Source organism: Triturus cristatus, chromosome 1_2 (genome assembly GCF_964204655.1).
Source record: "Triturus cristatus chromosome 1_2, aTriCri1.1, whole genome shotgun sequence".
Classification (NCBI taxonomy): Eukaryota; Metazoa; Chordata; class Amphibia; order Caudata; family Salamandridae; genus Triturus; species Triturus cristatus.
Window position 1 is genome coordinate 978,311,230 of NC_140580.1, and position 25,644 is coordinate 978,336,873.

The window sequence follows — 25,644 nt, forward strand, 5'->3', positions numbered from 1 at the left end:
AGTTATTTTTCTTCCAAATTGCCCTCGATGCTTTATGATTGAATCAATGCTAAGTCTGATTTAGATAAACTTGCTACTGTTGATGCATTCAATATTTTACTTAATGTTAAGTCTATATTTCAAGGGTGGAGAACAAGGCAGATAAGATGTTTGCTAAATATCTAATAATGAAATCAGAACACAAAGCTACTGGTTCCATTATTAATTAATTAGATGATACTGTAATAGATTCTTTTTTTAAAATTTTTTTAATTTTTTTTTATTAAGTCAGTAAGTTGATACACGAGAATAAGGCAAATCATAAGAAAATACACAACATGTACCCCATGACAGGAAACAAAAACATTGCAAAATCATAGAGTCTCTACCAACCCGACAGGGCTTAATTGAGATCTTATGTTGTTGGTGAAAGATATTCCGTTAGAGCCCCCCATATCTCCTCACCGAGTTTACGTTTACGTGCTCTTTTAATGGCATATAAACTAGTCTCAAGTTTACAAATTTCAAATAATCTGCCTCTCCACATCTCAAATGTAGGGGGTTCTTTCTGACGCCACAGTGAAGCTATACATAACCTTGCTACTGTAACTGCAATATAGATAAAATATCTATATATATATACATTCCATGTGTAGGTGTTTTATGCTCTATGACCCCCAGCATCATAACTAATGGGGTTATCTCAATATGTACTCCTGTGACTTCAGTTAAAAATATCTGTATCCTATTTATCAATAATCTCAGCTCTGGACATGTAGCAAACATGTGAACTATATCCGCCTGTTCCCCCGCACATCGAGTACATTTGTCCTCATTTACTCCACCCCAGCTTGCCAATTTAGCAGGTGTATAATATAGATTAAACATGGTTTTATATTGCTGGGTTTTCAGATTTGAGGATACTAAAAGTTTTTCAGCTAAATAAATAGATTCTTGCAGAATAATCCCTTCTGCGACCACTCTCAATTTCCATTTATCGTTCTGTGCCTCAACATCATCCTTTTGTGTATCAATAAGTGCCTGATATATATCCCCAATTTTACCCCGGGCCATCACAATTTCTAAAAGATTGTTTTTCTCAGCCAAACGTGAGATATCCGTCCTTCTGCACAAGAAGTCTCGGATCTGCAAATATTTAAAAAAATCCGCTTTAGGAAGGTCATAGTTAGTCATCAATGTATCATACGTTTTGACACCACTACTGTCTACCAGCTGGCCCAAAGTTATAATACCCTTAATTCTCCATTTATTCATAATGCCATCTAAGAAGACAGATGGAAGTAGTGCCGCTGCATCCGTGGGTGTATAATAGTTTATTTTACCCATATTTAGCTGCCTCTTTATTTGGCGCCAGGCCTTATAAGCTGCCTGGAGGACTTTAAAGCGGGTCTTCTTATAATAACTTGGCTCTAGAATTTTAAAAAATGTTCGCTCTGTCGTTGCACCTAATAATAGCTGATATATATGAGGCACATCCCCTAGAGTTTCACCACTAGTTCCCACCAATAAAATTCCAATGTACTGTAATAAACATGCCCAATCATAAAATTGAAAATTGGGTACTGCCCACCCCCCTTTATCCCGTGGTAGGGTCATAAATTTTAGTGCTCGTCGGGGTTTCCACTGTGCCCATAAAAAACTATTGCAAATAGATTGTAGTCTCTGTATTTGTTGTTTTGTGATTTCCAGTGGTACTGCCCTGAAAAAATATAAAACCTTTGGAAGAACATTCATTTTGATAACATTGCATCTTCCCAGTAATGACAGATGTAAGTTTTCCATCCTATCCAAATCTCTTTTAATTTTATTAATAAGAGGTTCCCAATTACATTTAACCATCGTATCTAAACAAGCATTCAGGCGTATTCCCAAATATACGGCCTCCTCTAAAACTCTCTGATTCCTAAATCGTGTTTGTTCAGTACAGATTACCTGTGTCTTAGTTAAGTTCAATGTATAACTGCAATAGTTTCTAATGCTGATATTTCTAAATCTTTTCAAACATTTTATGAGTCATTATATACTGAAGATACTATCCCTTGTTCACCTACAGGTCAACAAATTTTTGACAATATCCCTCATCCATCTCTATTGCAAGATGAACTTGTAAATCTGATAGCTGATATTACCATTCAAAAAATTATCACTGTATTAAATCCTTAAGGAGAGTGAAAGCTTCCAGTCTGGATCAGTTCTCTATTGAACTTGTTTCTTCATTTTCCACTACTTTTGCACCGAAGTTATTGGAACTTTTTAAATCCTTTATATCTAACTCCAAATCCAGTGGCTCCCTCTTCGAAGATTGATACCTATTATCCCCAAACTGGGTAAAGATCCAAAATGTTGTAAGAATTACAGACCCATTTCCTTTATCAATTATGACTGCAAGATAGTTGCCAAGATCTTGGCTTCACATTTGGAATCTGTTATTCTACTACTTGTCAAATCAGACCAATCTGGTTTAATTAAAGGGAGACTCACTACTGATAATACCAGAATGTTTTCTAATATTATTAGTCAGCCAGGAAGAATGTTGTTCCTACTCATAGCATTATCACTAGATGCAAAAAAGCATTTAACCATATCCATTGGTACTATTATGTTTAAAACTATCAATAGTTTGGTTTTTGTCCTAAATTAATTTTATTTGTGAAATGACCATACTCTAACCCTCATGCACGCATATTTGCGAATGGTCATTTCTTTCCCCTTATTTCCATTGGCACTAAGGTACTAGACAAGACTGTCCACTAAAGAATTTGATGTAACCCTAACATATCTTGTTTATATATGGTACTCAGGAAGTTAAATGATCTACTTATGCAGATGATATTTTGAACTACTTGTTACCTCCTTAACCCCTTTTTAACAGGAACGTTCCTCATAGTCTTCTAATTCAGAATATAAACTTCATGTTCCTTAAACAGAAATTTTGCCCGTGAATTCTCTTGGATATCTTTACATGTTTTCTAATTGTAATTTTGTGAGGTGTTCTTCCTGGATTAAATATGTATTGGTGCTTGGTTCTCCCCCACTTTGCACAAAACACTCATAATATTGCTTTGTTAAAATCCAAAATCACTTTCAGCTTGTTCTCTGCTATTTTGAGCATGGTGGGGAAGACTAGACACCATTAAAATAGTGATTGTACCACATGTTTTAGACATGATTTCCATGTTACCTTGCAAAATCCATAATTATTATTTTAAACAGCTTGAATGTATTTATGCATAATTTGTATTGAATAATAAACCTTCACTTATTGTTATTAATAGAATCAAATGACCGAAATTTGAAGGTGGTGTTAGCTGATTTTAAATGATACCATTCTTTTTTATACAATTTTGCATTCTGACATATGATTATCAAGATAAACCTATACCCTCCTGGATTCTTTTTGAACACTTTGTTTTTATGTGATTTTTAGGTCTCGCCTGAGCCAGCGCATGCGCTGCACTGGCAAGACATTTAGTGAGTGGGCTTTCAAAAGTCCGACCGGGTGGCATAGAGCGTGCAGTTACACGCGCAATGACGAGCAGAGGCGCCATCTGGCTTTCCTCTCTTGTCATGGTGCGCGCACATCGCACACCACTCGCCAGCCTGCTTTCACATTTGCCGTCGCGCACGCGCCCACCACTCGCGTTTTCACATGCTTGGTTTCTTTCACTTTCGCGGCCTCGCGGCCGTGTCACTTTCAGCCGAGAAAACAGATCTTGTTTTTTTATGTATCCTGATTCCATTTAATTTAATTTCTTCCACCCTTGCTTTCCCCGTCCTCCCTTCTACACTTCCCCCTTTCCCCCCATTCCCGTGTTCCCAGATTCCTTCGACTGTATGTTTTATGTATATCAGCCTTTTTTTTACTGCTTCGTGATGGAGGAAAAGTCCACAAACCAGCCCACCCTCCTCTTCCCCTCCATCACACAGTGACTGTGGCTTCGACCCTGCATAGCACTCTGCTGCCGTTCGGCTGGATTCGCGCTATGTAAATATAGCATACTTCCCTACAGTCCTGACTGTCAAGCTCGCTCTCTTTCTTATTTGCCTGTTCTTTATTCTTTCCTTCTTATATTCCTATCTTTGTTCGTTTTTACATTGTTTCCCCCATCAATTTACTCAAACCTAAAATTACTTCCCTCTCTCTCTCTCACTCCCCTCTTTCCTTTCTTCCGTCCACCCTTCATAAATTATTTTCTCCTCCCTTCTTTCCTCCAAGCCAATTCTCTCCGCCCTTACTTCTTCCCATCCTTCTGGCTCTCACCCCCTGCTTCTATCTCTCCCTCCATTTCCTTCCCCTATTTTCATCTCTCCATGCCACGTCCCTCATCCTTTTAGTGCCTTTCCCTTTGCCCCCTTCCAGGACACGCACACACATCATGCTATATGGGTCTATATGTGATGCTTGGGGGTGGGGGGCGTTGGCAGTAGAGGAACGTAGGTATGCATACACACACACATTCCTTTTACCATTGTACCATGGTGTCTGTGATGCCACCTCCGATATACATACCAGTAGCTTCTCTTTCAGTGCATTCATGCCTCCGTTATTTTAACACACTCTCGCTCCTCCCCCTTTCCCCGAATACACAATGTCTCCTCCAGCGGGTAGGCACAAACAGGTGCGAACCGGTCGTGTGGACATGCTGTTCCTGTCCCTGGGTGCCTTTACCCCATTACAAGCACACACGCTCACATTAAAGCCGCACCTCGGGGCGCGATAAATCCGCCCTGTAAAGTGTCGAGCTCTGCAGAAAAGGCCATGTATATTTATTGGGTTCTTGTATTTTGAGGGCTCGCGGTGAGGCTGGCCTCCTAGGGGGGCTGTCTCTCGATGTACGGAGGGAAATGAAAAATACATTTGAAGCCAAAAAGCAATTGGAACAAAAACCCTCACCTTTATTTTTATTTTCGCTTCAAAATAAAGCGTGTTCTACACAGCAGCCCCACAATGTCGGCTTCTTTGTTTTTCAGGGTTTTGTTTGTGCAATATTTATAGGCTCCCGGTGATTTCTGGGACACTTTTGTACTCACTGAAGTTCGAGCTTTTTACATAACTAAGCTGATGGCAGCGCTTACCGGTCAGAGGACAAGCCGTAACAAGCATTGGTATAGCCAATAGGTCTCGCCTTTGGGACCTTATAAGTATTTAACCATGCAACAGTTAATGTTGTTGCACCAAGGATATTGTGCTGCATAACTAAATACTTATAAGGTCCCAAAAGCGAGACCTATTGGCTGTGCCAATGCTTGTTTTTTCAGATGTTATTTTTGTGTTACATTTTACCTTTAGGCCTACAAATATACTCTTAAAATATTCACACTTTTTATTAAATAGATTATTTTGTTATAAGTTTTCTCTCCAACAATGTTTTTTACATTCGTCGGTTTGGTACAATAAAATTCTCAATATACAAAATAGATCATTTTACTTTAAGCTTTGGAAAGAAATAAGTGTTTCTTTTGTTCATCAATTTATGATTGACAGACGTATTGTAAAGTTTGATTCCTTTCAAACTAAATATCATTTACCAGTTTCCTTTTGAGAGGAATACCTATTAATTTCCTCCTCTCTCCAACCCTTTTTTCTACCTCCAGCATAAGCCCTGGTTCACTTCCACTTATGCCTCCTGCCTATCTTGAAATAACATTACATGCTTCCTTACCCAAAGCTGCATCCATATACAAATCCCTATTATCCCCATCACCTTCTAAAACTAAAACTCCACTGGAATTTTTATGGGAAAATAATTGAACTATTTCCTTTTCCACCCTACTTTGGAACAACATTTGGTCTAAAATATTCAGAACCTCTAAAGCAGCTGGTTTTAAACAATCTCTATTTTTAAAATATATAGTGGGGCTGTAGTCACCCCAAAATGTGTAACCAAATTTAACTCGTTTGCCTCCCCCTTATGCTGATCCAGTTCTAAATAGGTTGGATCATATACTCACATGTTATACAATTGTTGTCATGTTCACCCTTTTTTGTACCTCAGTTTGCTCTAAATGTTTACAATTTTTCAAATGTAATATTTGTCTCACCCTACAAAATGTTTTTTTTAGGTTCTTTATGTATTGATGTTGATAATTTGTAGCCCAGGGCGGAACAGGCGGAGTTGATCTACGCAGAGCTCTATGGAGTAGGGCAAAAACTTCACTCTGCGCCTCCTACCCCCCACAATAAATATTTTTAAATATAAATTGCAATTAAAGTAAAATAAAATCCCACTTACCTTTATCACAGCGTTTATGGACTGCCCTCCTCCTCTTCGCCGTAATCCCCTACATCAGATGTACGTCATTGTAGGACTGCGCATGACGTAAAAATATTTATTGTGGGGGGTGGGAGGCAGGAGGGTCCGGAGCTGAACTTCGCTCCGCTGCGGATTCTGAACTTTTTAGAGACTTTGCGTTCTCCGCGGAACGCGGAGTATGCAAAAATCCACAAACTCTGCCAGCGGAGCGGAGTTCATGGCCCAAGGTTAATTATCTGTCTTATAGATTGTTATTATTGGATCTCTTTATTGCACTTACCTTTAGAGTAATAGTTTATTGTTGAAATGATTTCTCTAAGTCATTTATAGTTACTTGATGGAATTGTGTGTGTGATGAACATAGGATTCATACTGTAACTTCTTTTAATATATAGTAAAAGATTAAATCTGATCTATGCTGGCTACCTTTCACCAATTGCCTATCTCTGCACTCATAATTGTATTATTTTATCTCTTCCCCTTGTCTTTCTTCACTTGTATTCTTTCCTTATCTACTCTTTCCTCTTTTATCACTATCCTTTCTTCTTTCCTTATCTTTTTATATATTTTCTATTTATTCTCATAGTTATGTCAACTTTGTGTAATCATTATCTATGTATTAATGTTTATGATTGTAATTCTGTTATTCTTTGTCCCATGAAATTACAATATAAATCATTTAACAAAAAAGAACTGAGGAAAAGTTTGAATTTGTAAACTTATGCATCCACCAACTGGGATTCTTTCAGTTTAAAGTAGGGAAAGAACTTTCATCTACACCAGCTTCACTACATAATTCTTTCTTAGTCGTAGGGGCATGGCTAGCAATAGGGCAGCAGGTGCAATATCATCAGGTCTGAGGTGTTCGAAGCACCCACATCTGCCAAATCATGCCTGTTGATTGTTACCCACTTGGGGCAAGGGAAACCCATTTTCTTTGCTTGAATTAGAGTTGATGGCTTCCTTTTTACTCATCTCTTCTGTCTTTAAATCACAACCCTGTTCCTGCCATTTTCCTGCCCTTTGCCCTCTTCCCTTCTTCTTCCACCGCCATACTACCACCATTCTCCTTCTTTCACACAGCACAGTTGAAGGTGAAATACGAGGTGCCCGACTGGGCTGACAGGGGGTTCTCCTTGTCTGCAGTGCTTAATCTGTGCTGGTGGTTGCAGGTGATGGGCACTATACTTATTTTTGGGGCCCAGGACTTAATTTTTATCATCAAACTTTAAAGCACAGGAAGAGAGAGGAAGGGAGAAAGGAAGAAAGAAGGTGGAAGAAAAAGATGAAAGAGTAATAAAGGGAGAAAGCTAGGGTGAAAATAATGAGAGAGGAAGTTATGAAAGAAGAAGATAGAGGCACCAGATGGATTCAAAAGCTTGCAAAAGTTGGTACTCTGCAACTCTAGCAATTGGAACTGCTGGATGCAGATTCCAAATAGAATTTTTGAGCCCCTGTACGAAGGCGTACAAAGGCAAGCCCATCTGCACATGTCTGTTTCTCGACTGCGCCCAGAACCCCTAACCCTCCAACCACACACTGCTACACTGCTGAGGAGCTCCTTGACCTCGATCCCAGACACTGCAACTATAGCTGCTTCATGGCCTCCCCACAATCAACCAAAGGAACCTTCACCTACCACCACTGCCAATCCGCCTGCCACAGAGGAGCTCCTACCGAAACGGAACCCCGCACCACTCCCTTTCAGAAGATTACGAACAGCCCAGTACAGCTCCAATGAATCTTGATCTTCGCCTCCTCCCTCTGCAAACATACCACGGAAATCCGGGATACCCTCACCACCCTCTCCCCAGACGTTTCCTTCATCACTGAAACATGTCTCAACCCCTCCTTGAACCCTAACATCACCACTGCCTCTCCTGATGGCTATAAGATGATTTACTGAGACCGCCCAACAAACACAGCAGGGGAACACCATCATCTTCTGGGAACCATCCGATTATCCATCGCCAACAATGATCCGACGCTTCTCATGGAGCACCTCAACTTCCAGCTAAAGATCAATGCTAAGTCCACGATATGAGGCACTCTTGCCTACAGACCCCTGGGACCCTGTGCAGCTTTCTGTGATGCCATCTCCAACCTCATCGCCCCCCTAGCCATAGACTCTCACCACTACATCCTACTCAATGACCCAATTTCCACATCGACGACCCTACTGTCCCCAACTCCTTCACCCTCCTGGAAAACCTGAGCAACATCGGCCTCACTCAACTGGTCCCTAAACTCACGCACAAAACAGGACACACACTCAACTCCATCTTTACCTCCAGTGACAGAGTCAAATTCACCAATGTCACTGATCTTACCCCAGACCGACCATGCCATCGTCCACTTCACCACCGTCAAACACCACTGCTCCCCCACCAAAGCTCAAGCAAGGTAACCGAGACTCAGCAAACACAGACCCTCAGCACTACACAACCTGAAATGGCAGCAGACCTCAACCAGGCTGTCCAGAACTTCTCCGACTGGATCACCAAATCCGCCAACAGAGTCACCTGTGGAAACCAGCAATAGCCAACAACACCTCAAAACAAGCGAGTTGAGGATTGGGTCCTGCCTCAGTGAGGTGCTGTCGTGGGAGCTCCCACTCGACCCACGACTTTTCCTGTTACATTCTACTGACGATATCGGGGGGAATCGGTACAAACAGCACTTACTGTTTCTGGCCCTGGCCATAGTCAAGAGGGACATAGCACAACTTCTCCCCCGACCCTAGGCAAATGAAAGACTGAACTAGACAAATGTATGGGGGCCGAGATCGCTGTTTTTGATGCCCTGGATGCCCTGCGAAACACCAAAAGATTTGGACCCGATGGGCGACATATCGAGGTATTGACCTTCCGCCTCTGCCAGATAGAGACCCCTGAAGGGTGCCCCTTGATCCATGTTACCTATTATTCCCTATTCTGTTTAGATATAGCTTTGCTGCCCTGTGTGTATGTATACATTGAAATTGATATGTCGTATATGTTACTATGGAGATCGAGAACCGTCTGCACATTGTTTATATTGTTTCACCTGCATGTTTGGCGGGTGTTGTTACATAACAGAAATGTGGTTATGTGGATAACAACATCGTTTCCTCCCTGCAGGTCTTTGTGGGGTTATGGACCCTCCTATTTCAAAATAACCTAATAAAATTTGTTGTTAAAAATAAAAACAAGCGAGTTGGTACACCCCAGAGCCGAAAACCGCCAAACGCACACTTCCGACTCAAAAAGATGTGGCGCATCGCTAAGAACCCCTTCAACAAAGCTGCTCACAAAGCAGCCCTCATCAACAACCACTTATGCCTCAAGGATGCCAAGAGAGCAGCCATCATCGCCCCGCTTCTATACCATGCCAACCACACGAATGAGATTTTCAAAATAGTCAAGAAATTGTCCAACCGGACAGCCACAGAGTACATCATCCACCCCTCCCAAGAACTCTGCGACACCCTCTCAGACTACTTTCACAGCAAAATGTCCACCATCTACAACAACTTCGACTGCCAACCCACCTCTGTCAGCCTCAGCAACTTAAACCTCCCAGGAAACACCAGCCAGACAATCACCACCTGGTTCCCACTTACCTCTCAGACCACCACAGCCATCATGTCGTCCATCCACTCTGGGGTGCCCACTGACCCCTACCCCCACTATCTCTTCAGCCTCAGAACCAACCCGATCAGCACGGAGCTCACCTGCATCCTCAACACCTCCATTTCCACTGTGACCTTCTTGGAAAGAAGGAAACACGCAGAGGTCTGGTCTCTTCTGAAGAAACCCTCTGTCAACTCCAGCGACCTCAAAAACTACCAACCAATAGCTCTACTCCTCTACCCAGCCAAAGAACTCGAGAAAGCCATCAATAAACAGCTCACCGAATACCTGGAACACAACCCCCTCCTCAACGCCTCACAATCAGGATTCCATGTCAACTACAGCACCGAGACCATGCTGATTGTGGCCACAAATGACATCAGAACTCTTCTTGACAGTGGAGAATCTGTGGCACTGATCCTCCTAAACCTCTCTGCTGCGTTCAACACTGTCTCCCACTAAACCTTCATTGACAGATTCTACAACATCGGCATACAACAAAATACCCTCAAATGGATCCCCTCCTTCCTTACAGGTCACACATAGAGCATTCGACTGCCCCCCTTCACCTCCACACCCAAGGGCATCATATACGGCATATCATAAGGATCATCCCTCAACCCCACCCTGTTCATCATCTACATGATCCCCAGCAGATATCATCAGAGCCCATGGTCTCGACATAATCTTTTGCGCCAATCCTCTCCCTCGCCGAGGACCCCTCCACCCCCAAAACCAACTTCTGCAATGCCGTGACCAACATAGCTAATTGGATGAGAGAAAAAATGCCTTAAACTCAACTCTGACAAAGTACTGATCTTTAGGAAGAACACCTGCGTTTGTGACCACAGCTGGTGGCCAGCAGAACTCGGACCCACACTGACTCACCATGCACCCAACCTTGGCATCGTCCTCGACAGCCACCTGACCTGGAAACGACAAGTCAATGTAGTCCGCTCCCCTAATGCTCCACAGAATCTTCAGATGGATCCGAATCAGAAACTAAAAAAACGTCACCAGCCAGCTTTACTACGGCAACGCTCTCTGCACAGGAATCTCCACCCTTCTCCTTTGAAGACTCCAGAACATACAGAAAGCAGGAGCCAGGTTCATCCTGGACCTCCATAAACAGAACCACATCACTCCACACCCCGGAAGACTCCAGTGGCTCTCCATCCAGAGGAATGTCAGTTCAAGATCCTCACACATCTGCAAAGCTCTTCACTATCAAGGACCATCCTACATCAACCACTGACTGAACTTCCATCAGCCCTCAAAGAATCTGAGCTCTGCCTCACTCTCCCTCGATCACACACCCGCATCCGACACAGCTGCTCCTTCTCCTACATCGCCACCAAGACCTGAAACATCCTACCCCTCTACCTCCGGACAGCACCCTCCCTGGCGGACTTCAAAAATAAACTCAAGAAGACCTGGCTTTTCTACGGAGACATGGCAGACTCAGCTCCCAGATACCTTCAAGGCAGACAGTGCTGCACTTTACCAATGATCTGCATTTCATGGTCTTGCTACAGACAACTTTAGCTGTTGGTCATAGACAGAATGATAATTGATACTCTAACATATTCTTAAGTTGGTCTTTTGGTCTGCCCCTTGCTCATGATTGGATTGCATTATTGCCTATTTCTGTTCATTGCTGCTAATTCGAAGGCTTCCCTCCCAATTCTTGTTTGTTCTGCCACTGGAGCATTTAGGTTTCAACTTGCTTTAAATTGGTTGAGTATATATTTCCACTCCTGACATTAGGGACCTGTTTTTAGGTGCATTTCCTGCGTCATTTGAGGTTTTGCACTTAATTGGAGTATATTCACTTCTCCTTCTTCTGTCTCTCTTTTGCTTTTTCTCTCTCGCTCCACTGTCTCTTTTTTCCCCATGCCTACTCTGCATTCATCCTCTGTGTCTTCTCTTCCCAGTAAATCTTGCCCCCTGACTTCCTCCATAGGGCTCTCTCCCCCACCTGCACTTAGCACTGCTGCACCCACATCTTTATCCATACTCACTACTGATATAAGCTTTGCCAATGCTTGTACATTTGTGCCGGTATTCTCAAGGCCAATAGTGTTGGTTGTCATCTTGGAATTTTATTTTCTATACCTCCATGATGTCCAACATGTAGACCCAATGTGGCGGTCTCTTGGAAGTGTAGGAAATACCATTCCAAGATGGTTGTCATGCACTGGGATTTGGGATGCAGCAGCTGTGTCATTTGTTAATGCTAGTGGCAGGATCCTATGAAAAACCTAGGGCCCATGCACTTACCTTACCTGGAGTGAATGGCAATATAATATTGTATTAGTGAAATCAGGATTATAAACTGCTCAACTTCCATGCTTTTCTTTCCACAGAAATGGAAGAGTTAAAATCCCATCTGTGCTTGTGATAATACTTCATCTGAAACCAGTAAACATGTTTCATTCTTTCATAAATTAGTACAGATTAAGAGAAAAGAACTGGTCAGACAAATCTTGATACCCAGGTACAGACCAGTAATATTTATTACTACGAGTTCTGGTCTTTCTCATTACAGTCTTTTTTCTGAATTACGTTGTCCTCATTTTACAGCTAGAGCTTGCTTATCCAAGTACTGATGTTAAACTAAAGAATAATAGATTTATCACTCGATCCCCTGTTATATCTGTCAAGATTCAGGATTTGCACAGCAAGTCGTCCATGTCATCCCCAATTTTCCTCCCTAATATAGTTTGAAATGGAGATGGAAACCTGTTTCCATGTGTGTATACAGAGAAAAGAGGGGGAGAGGGGTGAACAGAAAAACTGGGCTGGAAACCTCTGCAGTCTGTATACTGGAAAATATAGTGGACCATACAATTACTTTGGAACTGAACCATCTCCCCATATCAATATATATACATATTAGGTATGGGCAATAGACTCTGGTGCGCCGATGGAGTTTGCAGAGTTTTTCCACTCCACGCTCTGCTTGGAGCATGGAGTTCGGCAAAAACTCTGGCAACTGCAGTGTGGCAGAGTTTACTGGTGCCCACTCCTAGTAATCACAGAAGCGCTCAGTTCTCGACCCTGCTGTGACAAACTCAAAGTGTTTCCTTGTGCCAACACTTTGAGGATAATGGGATGTTACATGACTGAGTTCTAGCTGAATATTTTCCAAGTAATAGATTTGTTGAACGTCATCAAATTCAGTCACTGCCTGCTTGTCAGTGTGGTAGCTGTCATTTCTACGGCTAACAAAGCAAGTCTCGCTCGTTTCACTGGGAGCGGATTCATTCAGCGTAATTATTGTAAATGCACACAGCAAGTGCTCATTTGAGTAAATGTGAAAGAAACCCTAAATGTCCACGATAGTACGGGAAAAATAATCCTCCATAATGCAACAATCTTCCGAGAAACAAAAGCGTCACTCCATGTCAAACACAAGTCGCTGTAGAATAAGATGCTGTCTGCCACGTTACTAAATAAGGCCTCATTTTCCCATCACAAGTATAAGCCCCGGAGAATGACTCCCAGACAGCCATAGACCACATACATGTGTCAGGCTGATGGCTCCTTTTGGCTATGCGGTGACTTGTACGCCTCTGAGTAAAAGTCAACAGCTGCTGCAAGCGGCGCTTATAAGGACAACAGAGGTGGATTCAGTCCCACTGGGGTTCTCGCACTTAAAGAGGGTCCGTTTAAAAGTTGGAAAGCTAGGCCTCGGTATATAAGCTGAATTATTTTTTACAAGACAGTGGACTGAAGAACAGCACTAAGAGGAAGAGCAAAAGAATGGATACACATGCCTGTTTCCAATGACCGAAGATCTGATATTCGGATATGCTAAGACTCTATGCTAATTTACTTGTTTGCAGGATATATGTGTCTGTCATATAGTTAATGAGGGCAACATGGAAAACTGTTAAAACGCACCCTATATTATAAAAACCTTTTGATTAATTGATGGCAGATTATTCTCTCAGAAGTACAATAAAGAGGTCATTAGAAATGTGACAAGATTGTCTAGTAGAAAAACATATGCAGTGAAGTCGTCAAATTAAGAAGGCTATATGGAATGGTGATTTTTCAGTCATTTCTTTCAATGAGCGGTGGACACTAGAATAGGACCAGTCACACTGCAGCCATATAGACCGTACCTTCAACATGGCATGTCATCTCGTACTTGTTCCTCTCTCAAACCCCGACTCTTGGGTCCACCACTGTACCTAGAATATCTTTCCCTCGCAGGGTTCTCATTTCACTGTATTTCTGTCTGTGTGGCCAGCATGCAGGCCGACCTCCCCTGATCACTAGCTGGACGACTCCCGTCCTGTGCTTGTCCTTCAGCCATCCAATCAGAGGCCTGCAATGCTGAATAGCGGGGTTAGCTGCTCCATGCCCACCACAGCAGGATGGTGTTGGGGTGTATATTAGTGTTATTAAGGGTATGAGGAGTATGAGATTTTCAACAAGGAATCGGGGGGAGGGGGTTAAGAGTTACATAACTGGTTTACACACAAGTATGTTCGGAGGACCAGAATTCCGCCACTCGAAGAACTCAGTGGAATCTCGCTGAGGTTTTAGGTAACTATGTAAAACATATATATATACCGTTTTTTAGGTCTCGCTGAGCCCCAGCGCTTGCGCTGGCTCGGAGAGACATTTTATAGTTGGGATTTTTAAAGTGCTGCCTGTGGCCTAAAGCTTGAGTGCACGTGAGCGTGCACGCGCGCAGCCGCCAATCACTGCTGCGCGCGCACCACTCGCGTGCTTGCCACACAGCGCTCCCGTCCAAGCGATCGCGATCACTTTCATCGCGATCGCTATTACTTTCGTTTTCACGGCCGCACTCAACTCCCGGGCTTGTTGCCCTTAGACCTTTGTTCACGTGCTCCTGCCACAGCATGTAGCTACTGCCCCTGCTCTCCTTCGGTAAACTTTAGCGGCCGAGGGCTCCTGGAGAATGCACGCACCCCTGCCCGCCTTCGCTAACCTCTCCCATGCTCCACCTCCTCAGGTACGACCCTGCAGCGATGACTGCTCCCCCCTCCCTTTTCATGCACTTCCAGGCAACGCGAAAAACACACCGCCCCTGTGCGCATTTTTAGCCTCCTCTCCCACCCACAGAGTGCTTTCCAGTCCTCTATGGCTATGGAGCGTGTATCGAGCCACAAACTAGGATTCTGACCTCTGCGTTCTGGAAACCCAGCTCTCAGATCCTGCTGCCCTCCCCACCCCCGGCCAAGGAATCCGAGAACTGCAAGTGTGCTCCCCCCCACAGCTCCAGGCATCCAATGAGGGGCCCTGGCGTCGGTTCTCCTCCCTTAAACAATTGACGAAAGCCGGTTTATTATTGGTCTCCCAGGCGCCGTGAATACATCTCTCGCGGTCCAAAGTTGGTGCAAACTATCATTTTAAACTTATTTTTATTTGACGTTGTTGCAAAGAAGCTAGAACTTAAAGTTCCATCATGAGTGCCCATAAAACGACCAGACACCACCCTCTCTCCTGGGAATTAATCAGCAATTTCGCGCTTAAGCTGTAAACTTAGTAAGCTAAAGTGCGGGTGCAGCGATTGCTTAAAAAGTAACCAAATAGACATTTTTTTCTATTTCTTTACTTTTTAAGCAATTGCGGCATTTGCGCTTTAGGTTCCGATGTATACAGCCAAAGTGCGAATGGCACAAATGTCTTGCATTTGCCAAAGTTTTAAGTATTGGCATTGTAAATGACAATGGCTTTTATTTGGTTTTCAAAACACATAAAAGGCATTATCATTTACAATGCCAATACCTCAAACTCTTTCAAATGCGAGACTATTGCATTGCAAATGCTTGTGTTAATTATAAACTGTGGTCTGCCTAGTCGCAGACAGAAGAGGCCCATACAAAACCCCACCCCCGCATTTAACACCTATACAACCTCACCCCTCCCCCCCCCCCCCTTGTACCAACCAGATGTGAGGCACCGCCCCATGTATCACAGCCATCCCCCACCCCGTTCTCCTTATCTGTAACATTCTTTCCTTTGGACGTCCCCCCCCCCCCCATTAAACCTTGTAACCAGGCACGTCGCTGCCTCTTCTCTATCTGCCCAAACCAGTGCCCTCCTGCCCCCCGTGCACCTCTGTCTGTGCCCCAACCCCAATCCCCCTTTACCTGACCCGCATTGATAACGCCCTCCCCACCATACTCCAAAACCACTTGATCGTGCTTACTCCGCACAACCCCCTCCCATAACATCCTGTCGGGTTCTCATCCAAACCATCATATCTGCCAAGTAGATCAAAGGACCCCAACCGACCTCAGAAGGATGAAAGGCTTAGGCATAAAGACCAGCCTCGAACCGCCATCAAATGACACACGCTGCTCCCCCAACCCTCTCACCTTACGGGTTGGAGCCAAAACGGAAATCACTTCTTGGGCAGGGGACTGACACCCTCCCCCGCCATAGACAGACCTCCACAACGTCAAACATTCTTCCTGTACTTTAGAAGGTGACCATGTTTGTACACCTGGGTTCCGCTCCCCCCTCTTGGAGGCGCACATTGGGGTGGGGTAACTGTCTGATTCATTAAGTGCCTCTGTGGCTTAAGCTTTCCCACAAGTGAGTTCTGACAGTCCGTCCGTCCCTTTGCAGTTACGGCATTCTCGCGACCAGGTCCGTGACTGCTGGGAAGTAATGCTACTTTCTCTGAAAAGCCGCAGTTTTAGCTGGACAAATTCAATAAATAGACACCATTTCTTACAAATGTCTTTTTATTTCTGACGGACACTGTGAATCGGAGGCAAGTAGGGTATCTGATATTCCTTTGTTAACATGCGTAATGGACGACGTGCTCTACTGTTTTCATGTGTTTTTTTGTAACTTTTTGCAAGGTTCCTTTGTTGATGCTCGTGGGATTAGAGGACGATTAGACCCCTGTGATTTTGGTCAATTGTTCATCCCCCTCACAACCCCTTCCCTCCCGCACTGCTGGGATGTTCTGTCCCGTTGACTCCTAGCGGCGCTGTTGATGCCTCCAGGTTTTCGTGAGCATGCCAGGTGGGCATGATGGGAGGAACAAGAGTGCTCACACCATTCGTTTGTGTACTGATTAATGTTAAATTTGGCCTCTGTGTTGACTGTACGTCCCAAGTTGTGCAGCGAGTGCATGCACACTGTTGGCAGGTTTTCAATGTGGTGCCAGACTTTAATAGAAGGTGCAATGTGGTTCATGTAGGGGGTAGTCTTGAGTGAGCCTTTTGAGCACACCGGCCGGGCGTCATGGGGGAAACAAGGGTGCTGGATGTATTCATTTATGTGCGGCATAATGTTAAATATGACGCCGTGTTCACTACGCATCACGAATTATGCAGCACGTTGCGTGCGGGCTGTTGGCGAGTTGTTTCTTGTGTTTTAATGTGGTGCTTGATTCAATAACGGGCGCAATGTGGTTGGTTTATGGTGGGGTCTCAACGGCTAGGTAGGCATTGTTCATGGAGCTGCAGGTAAGGAGGTTAGAGGATGGCTCAGGTCCTTTGTCCTGAGTGTGCACCCTGGTTTTCTCTTGTTATTGCTCTGTTCTTGTTGGTTCTCCGTCCGGTCTTGAAACCCCTATGCCTACCTTTAAAATTACCCTTATGTGGAAGGCTCGGTGTTCACTTTACGGTCATTTTATTAATTGACCTGTTTGCTGCAGTAATTCTCTAAAATGTTCAATGCATTTATGCCCATGGATGTAAATTCTAAAAAAATACCAGGGACCGCAGAAGTGACAATACATGCCCTTTGAACATGCCCTTTGATCCCGATGACATGCCACTTGACCTTTAGCAACAAGTGAAATAATATTACATTAACATTATCATTGCTGAGATCACAGGAAGAGACGCCACTGTCAAAAAAGTAGTGCAATTTTACTATAATGAAAACGCTGCCAAAGAAGATACCATTACAAAATGTACATTTAGTGGTCCTCTGTATGATAAACAGATTGCCGCAATACCATGCTGAGGGCACATCTGTCACTTAACAGGGGACAGCGATCATATGCCCGATAGTAATCATATCTTGAAGCAGAACCTTAGATACACAGGTTATGTCTGAAATGGAGAAGTGCATTCTCAAATACTTTTCAGTAATAGCCTAGTTATATCGTCGGACACACTGGTAGAGTCTGAGGTCAGTAAAAAATAATCAAATCCACAGGTACACCCCTCATGGCCTGTCACAACCATCATATTTTCACTTGAATTAATCAAGAGAGTCACTCTATGCTTAATGGTGACAAAGATTTATTATTTTTGAAATGTAAGGGTGTTCTCAGATTAGTTCTGTATTTCATCTTTTTAATTTGACACTTATAAAACTTTTGGCAGAAAGTCCAATATGGAAGAAGCACTTTTTTTTTAAGCTTAAACACTGATTTTGCTGCAGCCTACTGTAAACAATTTTAAATTAATGACTTGCATAATCACAGTGCTTTCTGACAGACTGAGATCTAGTAGCACTATAAATACAAGGATTCTTTTTACAGCAGTCTTTTTTAGGTTGAGCCTGGGCAGCGAATGCTCTGCTCTGCAAGGCATGCTGTATTCGGGTAGGGATTTCAAGCCACACCCATATTTTTCATTCGCTTGTCATTGTCCACTGTGGCTGTTCATTGGTCAATAGGCTTAGTAGTCCCTCCTTAGTAGTCCCTCCTTAGTACCACCTTGCCTCATTGTAACCTCCCATGGCGACACCCCCCTTACGTGTGTTGTTCCTCGGTATGTTTTAATTACAGCCTCTGAGCACTATTTTCTCAAATAGCTTTGTCCTGCCTGCTATTGCAGGCAGGACACGCTCTGTCCTAATGCTTTTTAAAAAAAATGTATAGCACAAACTCATTTGCAATGCAATAGGTCTCACATTTGCGAGAGTTTAAGCTATTGGCACTGTAAATGACAATGCCTTTTTATTCATTTTAAAAACACATACATAAAAGGCATTGTCATTTACAATGCCAATAGCTCAAACTCTCGTAAATGCGAGACCTATTGCATTGCAAATGCTTGTTGAGTTATGCCATGTTTGTGTGCGTGTTAAGCACTTATAGAGGCACAAGTCATTATGCCTTGGAGTTTACCCAATGGGTAACTTCCATTTTACAGGGGGTTTTCTCCTCGGTTCTTGTTCTTTTTTGTTGACATCATCGGATTAGAAGGAGTTTTATGGGATGTTTTGGGAAGATGTGATGTAAATGATTCTATCAGGATTAAAGCCACATGGCTATCACTCGTTAGCAGCAATCATAGGGTTTCATGATGAAGAAAGCCGTCATTCACGATGCTGCAGAATGTGCTGGATAAATAACAAGTTGCCACTTGGTCACAAATTTTTATGTCTTTACGTTTTTAATCTGTATTTTGCTTTCTTTGTATCATCAAATATGCAATTTTATTTTGGGATGTGTTGTTTAACATATGTTGCCGGCATATGCTGCACGTCACTATACTGCAAACGCTAACATAAACGGCGGTTTCAAATGCTGGGATCATCGCGATGTATTAAGTGGAGGAGTGTGGCTCAATGGTTAGAGCGGCAGACCCTGAAGCAGAGTTCTGGCCAAGGACCAGGGTTCGATTCCCGCCTCGGCGGGGCTCGGGCTCAATTTCCTCGGACCTGTCTATTCTCCCCTCCGTGCCTATTCTGATCATGGGCCCCACGCTGCAACTCTGGGCAATAGCTTGCTTAGCCTCCACACCGGCCCCAACAGCGCTAAGGATGCCTGGCTTCACCCTGGGGGTGCCCAGGAGTGGACACTTCACGGGGAAAGCCAGGAGGGGTTCCACACTGGTATGAGTATCAGCGCCAGGAAACCGCAAAGGCAACACCGCAAGGTGGCCGTCTGGTGACAGTGCGCTCTATAAGTACCTTGACATTTACATTTACATTTAATCCAACATGTATTTAACACTCTGTATGTTACAATGTTGCAAGAGCACTTATGACACCTTGGTTCCTTGTTGACAATGATACAATGTATCAGTGCACTTGGATTTAACCTCTCTCCCCTTTCTCCCTGATATAAGCCTGTTTCTGTCCTAAAGCAGGAGGGGTTGAAGGAGGCGGTTGGAAGGGCCTTGGACATGGTGGGCTTTCGAAGAGCAGTATAAGGGGCTTACTCCAAAGACGCCACATAAGGAACAACAGCAGTCATGGGGCGGGCAGGGTTTAGTACAAGCTGCGGGTTGAACGTAATGTACTACAGAAATGTCAAAGGCGAGGGAATTCAGCAGAGTACCATGAGACGTGCAATAATGAAAGACAGGAAAAAAAACCTATAGGAATAACCCGGACAAAAAGAAAAGAAACAAGGATGTGATGAACGCAATGAAAAAAACTTCAGAGGGTGTTGCGGTGAAATGAAGAACTGGTCCAGTCCTCCTTTTATGGTCCCAAGCAGGAAACTGTCCCAGCATTCATAGACCTCTTCATCTTGGATTGAGAAGAATCATTGTGGAATCACTGAAAACTCTGATGTCTTCCCTTCGGAAGAAAAGTACAGAAAGTCCCTTCTTATAAGTCCTGGGAAGAGGAAGGAATGGCTAGGCAGGGAGTGCAATAAAGAGTTCAATATGAGAGGAGGCTATGCAGAAGGACTGTGGCCCTCTCCAGCATGAAATTATTATTGTTGACAGGTAATCCTGCAAAGGCAAGTGTGGGACCACCTGGAACCGCTATCAGCACAGCATGAAGGCCACCGCAGACACTGCTTGCTGACTTTCTCCTGCCTTCAACCGAAAAAACATGAGTGCAAGCTGTCCTCAGACTGCTTATGTGGTCGGTGAATAACATATAGTAAGGAACTTGGTGTTTCTTCTCATAGTCCATCTCTTACTTGCTTTCCAAGATAAAGAATTGACAAAGGCCGGAAACATGCAGAGCTCGCTCTTTTATTACACTCTTCCACTTCTGCATTCTGACCACAGACTCAAGCAGACAACAGCCCTCAATATCATCATCTCTTCTGTTCATGTTTTAAAAAGCAAACAAACTGACCATCCCTTATACCATGTGATCCCGGTAAGGTTCGAAACGCGTCATGTTGGATGCTTGCTGGAATAAAATACTTCATGCCTAATCATCAGATAGTGTGGCTTGTTTTACATATATGTATGAAATTGAAACTTCAGAAGTTTTTCAAAATGAAAGGATCACAAGGACAAGAAATAAGAGACAACACAACCAGAATGTTGGATCAATCAACAGATGTCCTAACTGGAGATGATCTTGCGGTACTACAAGCCTGTGACAGCCAAATGATCTCTGAGGACATTGAAGAAGGTGCTGTTTCCATTGCCTCAATTGAAAGTCTAGGCATAACACAGAAAACAATCAAAACAAGCTTTAAACCAAAGTCGACCTTCATACGACCGATGAGCTTTGACACCATTGATGTATTTGAAGAGACTGTCACTAAGGATTTAGTGAAATTAAGACAACAACAATTTGGAAGAAAGAATAATAATAATATGAATCTCACAATGGAACAAAAGAAAGCAATTGTGGACATTGCAAAAGATCCAAACATTGACTGTAAACCGTCTGATACAGGGGGAAATATTGTCCTTATGACAGCGGACTATTACTGCAATTAAGCCCTAAGACAGCTATCAGACAATACATGCTATGTGAAGATCACTAAAGATGAATATAACAACAGTATTCGAGACTACCACCTGCTGATTCAGAAATGGCATGACAAGGCAATGATCAATTTGGATGAATTTAGATTTTATCGTGTTCTCACCTAGTAATCTCTACATTTTATCACCTCCCAAAGATTCATAAGGATGCAGTAAAGCTTCCTGGCCGCCCGATAGTATCATCGAAGGGATGCCTGACTGAATCAATGTCACAGTACATAGATTTCTTTCTTGCAGATTTTGTTAAATTATTGCCATCATATATTTGTGACACTAAGGACTTTATCAGAGCAATATCTCACATACCGTGGAAATCTGATATGTTGTTGATTGTGCTTGATGTGACAAGTTTATATACTTGTATAAGTCATGACAATGGTATCAAAGTGATTTGTTACTTCCTAACGGGCAGATCTCTAAAATATACCCATCATAACGAAATGTTGATAGAGTTTCTTTTCTTCTGCTTAACGAATAATATTTTTCTTTTCCAGAAACAACACTACAGACAGATCAAAGGCATGGCTATGGGTATCTGCTTCGCCCCCAGTTACGCAAACTTGTTCGTGGGCTAGTGGGATAAGCAGGTAGCCTGGGCCGAATGCAACAATGGCTGGGTCTCGTTTGTAGTGGGCTGGTATAGGTACATCGAAGACCTTTTTATTATCTGGAAAGGTTCGCAAACTGAGGCAGAAGCATACATTAAAGAACTTAACAGAAACACAGTCAATCTCCATTTCAGCGGCGACATCAGTGCAACTGAAGTGGAATTCCTTGATCTCAGGGTTTTTATTCAAGATGGAGAAATTTGTACATCACTGTTTAGGAAGGAAACAGCAGGAACCTCAATCGTGAGGCCATAGTAACCACCCAAAACCCCTAAAGAAGAGTATACCCTATGGGGAACTTCTTAGACTTAAGAGAAATTGTACCAGAGAGAACAATTTTCAAAAAGCAGCAGGGGAAGCCATTGACAGATTTATCCTGAGAGGATATTCACCTGTATTACTTAAGCACACCTTAAGCAGAGTCAATAAGATTTCAAGAAACACCCTATTAAAGGATAAAATACAGCCCAATAAAAACCAAGGCGAGATACCGAGATTTCTCACAACTTTCTCGAGCGACTCGAATGCTGTAAGGTCAATCATCTCACGGTCCTGGCATATTCTGAAATCAGATACAGTGATTGGAAAGAGTCTAGCTGACCATCCACAAATCAAGTATAGGCGTCGTTGGTCCCTCAGAGATACCTTAGTGCGCAGTCACTTTGAAAGGATCACAAGCAGCCCCAGAATAGGTAACCTAACTGGATTCTTTCCCTGCTTCAAGTGTAAAGCTTGTAAGAATAGCCCAAAAACCCTGACATATGAGATCCCAGGAAGGAAACAATGTCGTACCATCAACAAATTTTTGACCTGCACTACTCCCTATTGTATTTACTGTCTAGTCTGTCCTTGTAGTAAGCGTTACATAGGCAGCACAATGCACCCGCTGAAACAAAGAATCTTAGAACATGCCAGAGCTATTGAAAAACAAGATTTTTTTAATCCCGTGGTGAGACACTTCGCCCAGTTTCACCACAGTGATAGAAACCTTCTGAGACTTTATTGTTTAGATCAGGTATTGGCACATGAACGGGGAGAAAATAGAGAGTTAAAATTACGCAGGCTAGAATCCCGATACATAGTTGATTTGGAGACCAAAGGTCCACTAGGATTGAACACTGAGGAAGAATTAGCAATTAATTTGGGATAAGGTACACCATGTTGTGTTTAAACTTCTGTGAGATATTGTGTCAGTTTACCAATTTTCAGGAATGGAGCAATAAGAGTTAAAAAGTAGTCTTTGCACTTCATATGAATTAGAGGTTTAATTATGTATAACTCTCGCTTGGATTAGAAAAGGGGATTTAATCATCGTTTCTTGTGTGTTGATCTGAATGCCCATCCAGGACTTAATAATGCTCATTGTTAAAAATACGTTCAAATATGCACCGTTTTGTTCTCGTGCTCATACCCAGAATACTGGCTGATCTTTATTAATAATTGTAATTGATATGATTGAATAATTGCTTAACTGTGATGACTTTCTAACAGCGTTGTTAAATAAGTTAGATTTTGAATGAATTTTCGCTTCTGAATTGGATAATGTGCCGATAATGCATTGAATATGCACTTTGTTGATATTAATTTGGGAATGTGCATTAATCTAATGAATGATATATGTACAAAATTATTGTTGTACCAGCCTAATCATGGTTACAGTGATTGCTCATACAGCGCTGTGTTTAAGTCACGGAGTGATTGTTTATTTGTATATTTGCATATATGTATATATTACACTATGATGCCTCTCGAGAATTGTATCCATTTCAAGATGGCACTGGCAGCCCAAATATTTGGTTAGTCCCTCTATTATGTTGCTGCTAAGGAAGCGAGCATCGGACGTACTTGCCGGACTGTTTCTATGTGAACTGTATTTAAATAGACCCGTATCCCGTTCCCACTCACAGTGGAAAAAGGCGCTATGCCGAAACGCGTTCTGTCCAGTTTGATTTTTCTGTGAAATAAAGAACCGAGTGATCCCTTGAAGAGTGTGTGATCATCTTGTTCCCTTGGCATACAAGTTTGCGAGTATATATATATATATATATTTCTACAAAGCGACCCGCTTCGGAAATCACAGGGCGCTCTCAGGCGGTGCGTTCAGAGACGGCAGGGTCAGGCCGTGGTTAATTTGTTCATTCGTTTCCCCATAGGGCTGGGTTCTCGTGCACTCCCGGAAAGAACAGATCGTCACCAATTCATATCATCAAGTTTCTTTCTTTATTTACAGCATGCCAGTTAGAAAAAGCTGGCATGCTGTAAATAAAGAAAGAAACTTGATGATATGAATTGGTGACGATCTGTTCTTTCCGGGAGTGCGCGAGAACCCAGCCCTACGGGGAAACGAATGAACAAATATATATATATATATATATATATATATATATATATATATATATATATATATAATATACTGGCGGTCGCCAGTAGATAGTTATAGTTAGGACCGTGTTTCCATAGGAAATCCGCAACATTCTATTTGGAATTACTTTGGCGCCGGTTGACGAATCCTCGCGAAATTTTCAAAATAGGTGCGGCGCTCCGCTCCGCTTCTACCCTGAAAGTCTCGGGGGGATTCGTCAAGCGGGGGCTGAGAAAAAAGGGGGGTCCCAAAACGCGTTTTCCCCATGCAATTTTCCATAGGGACCTTTAGTCCAAGGTACAGCCCGAACGGCTGAACAGAATTACTTGAAATTTGGCAAAGAGGTAGTCCTCAGCTCAGGGATGTGCCTTTTGCATATATGGAGTCAATCTGTTCAGTAGTTCCTGAGAAAATCAACAGTAAAATCATATATATATGTGGCCGGAGCCTAACCACACATCTCATCCTGAGATCTGATTGGCTGTCAGCACTTCATCCAAGAAGTGTTGGCAGCCATCTTGGGACCGATATACATGATAGCACCTCATTAAAAAGCATTGCAGTTAATAGAAGGTTTTAAGACTTTAGTTACATTATAAATCATTTGTTGATGGTACCATACTCATTTTAGGAATTGTGGTGTGTTCTAAGGTGATTTTACCATGTGAAAAAGCCTTCTGCTGTGATATCATGAATCATGTTTGAGAGAAAACTATTTTCTCATGCTTTTCCCACAGAGGTTTGGAAGGTGATCTATAAGCTAAACTGAGAGCTTATTTTCTGTAAATTCACATTATCTTTCTCAGTCATGTGAGAATGAAGTCTGACATTCTCAGTAAAACATGTACATCCAACAAGGGCAGAGACTGTCAGTTGATTCCTTTGTGTTCTACTGCAGCTTCCCAGAGAGTTCCAAAGAACAACTAGAGCGCTAACAGTCCAGCTTATGATAAACGTATGGCACATCTGAAGCCATCTTGCTTGGATTAAAGTGGTAACTCTTACAACATTTAATTTAAAAAGGAACAACATGAGGGGGTTCATTTTTCCATAAAAAGTATGATTAGTGCTGCAGAAAGAAAAATTAGGGCACATTTTGAGTGACTTCTCAAATCCTCTTCTATTTCATTAAAAAATTCTGACATGCAGACTGAAACATGCACT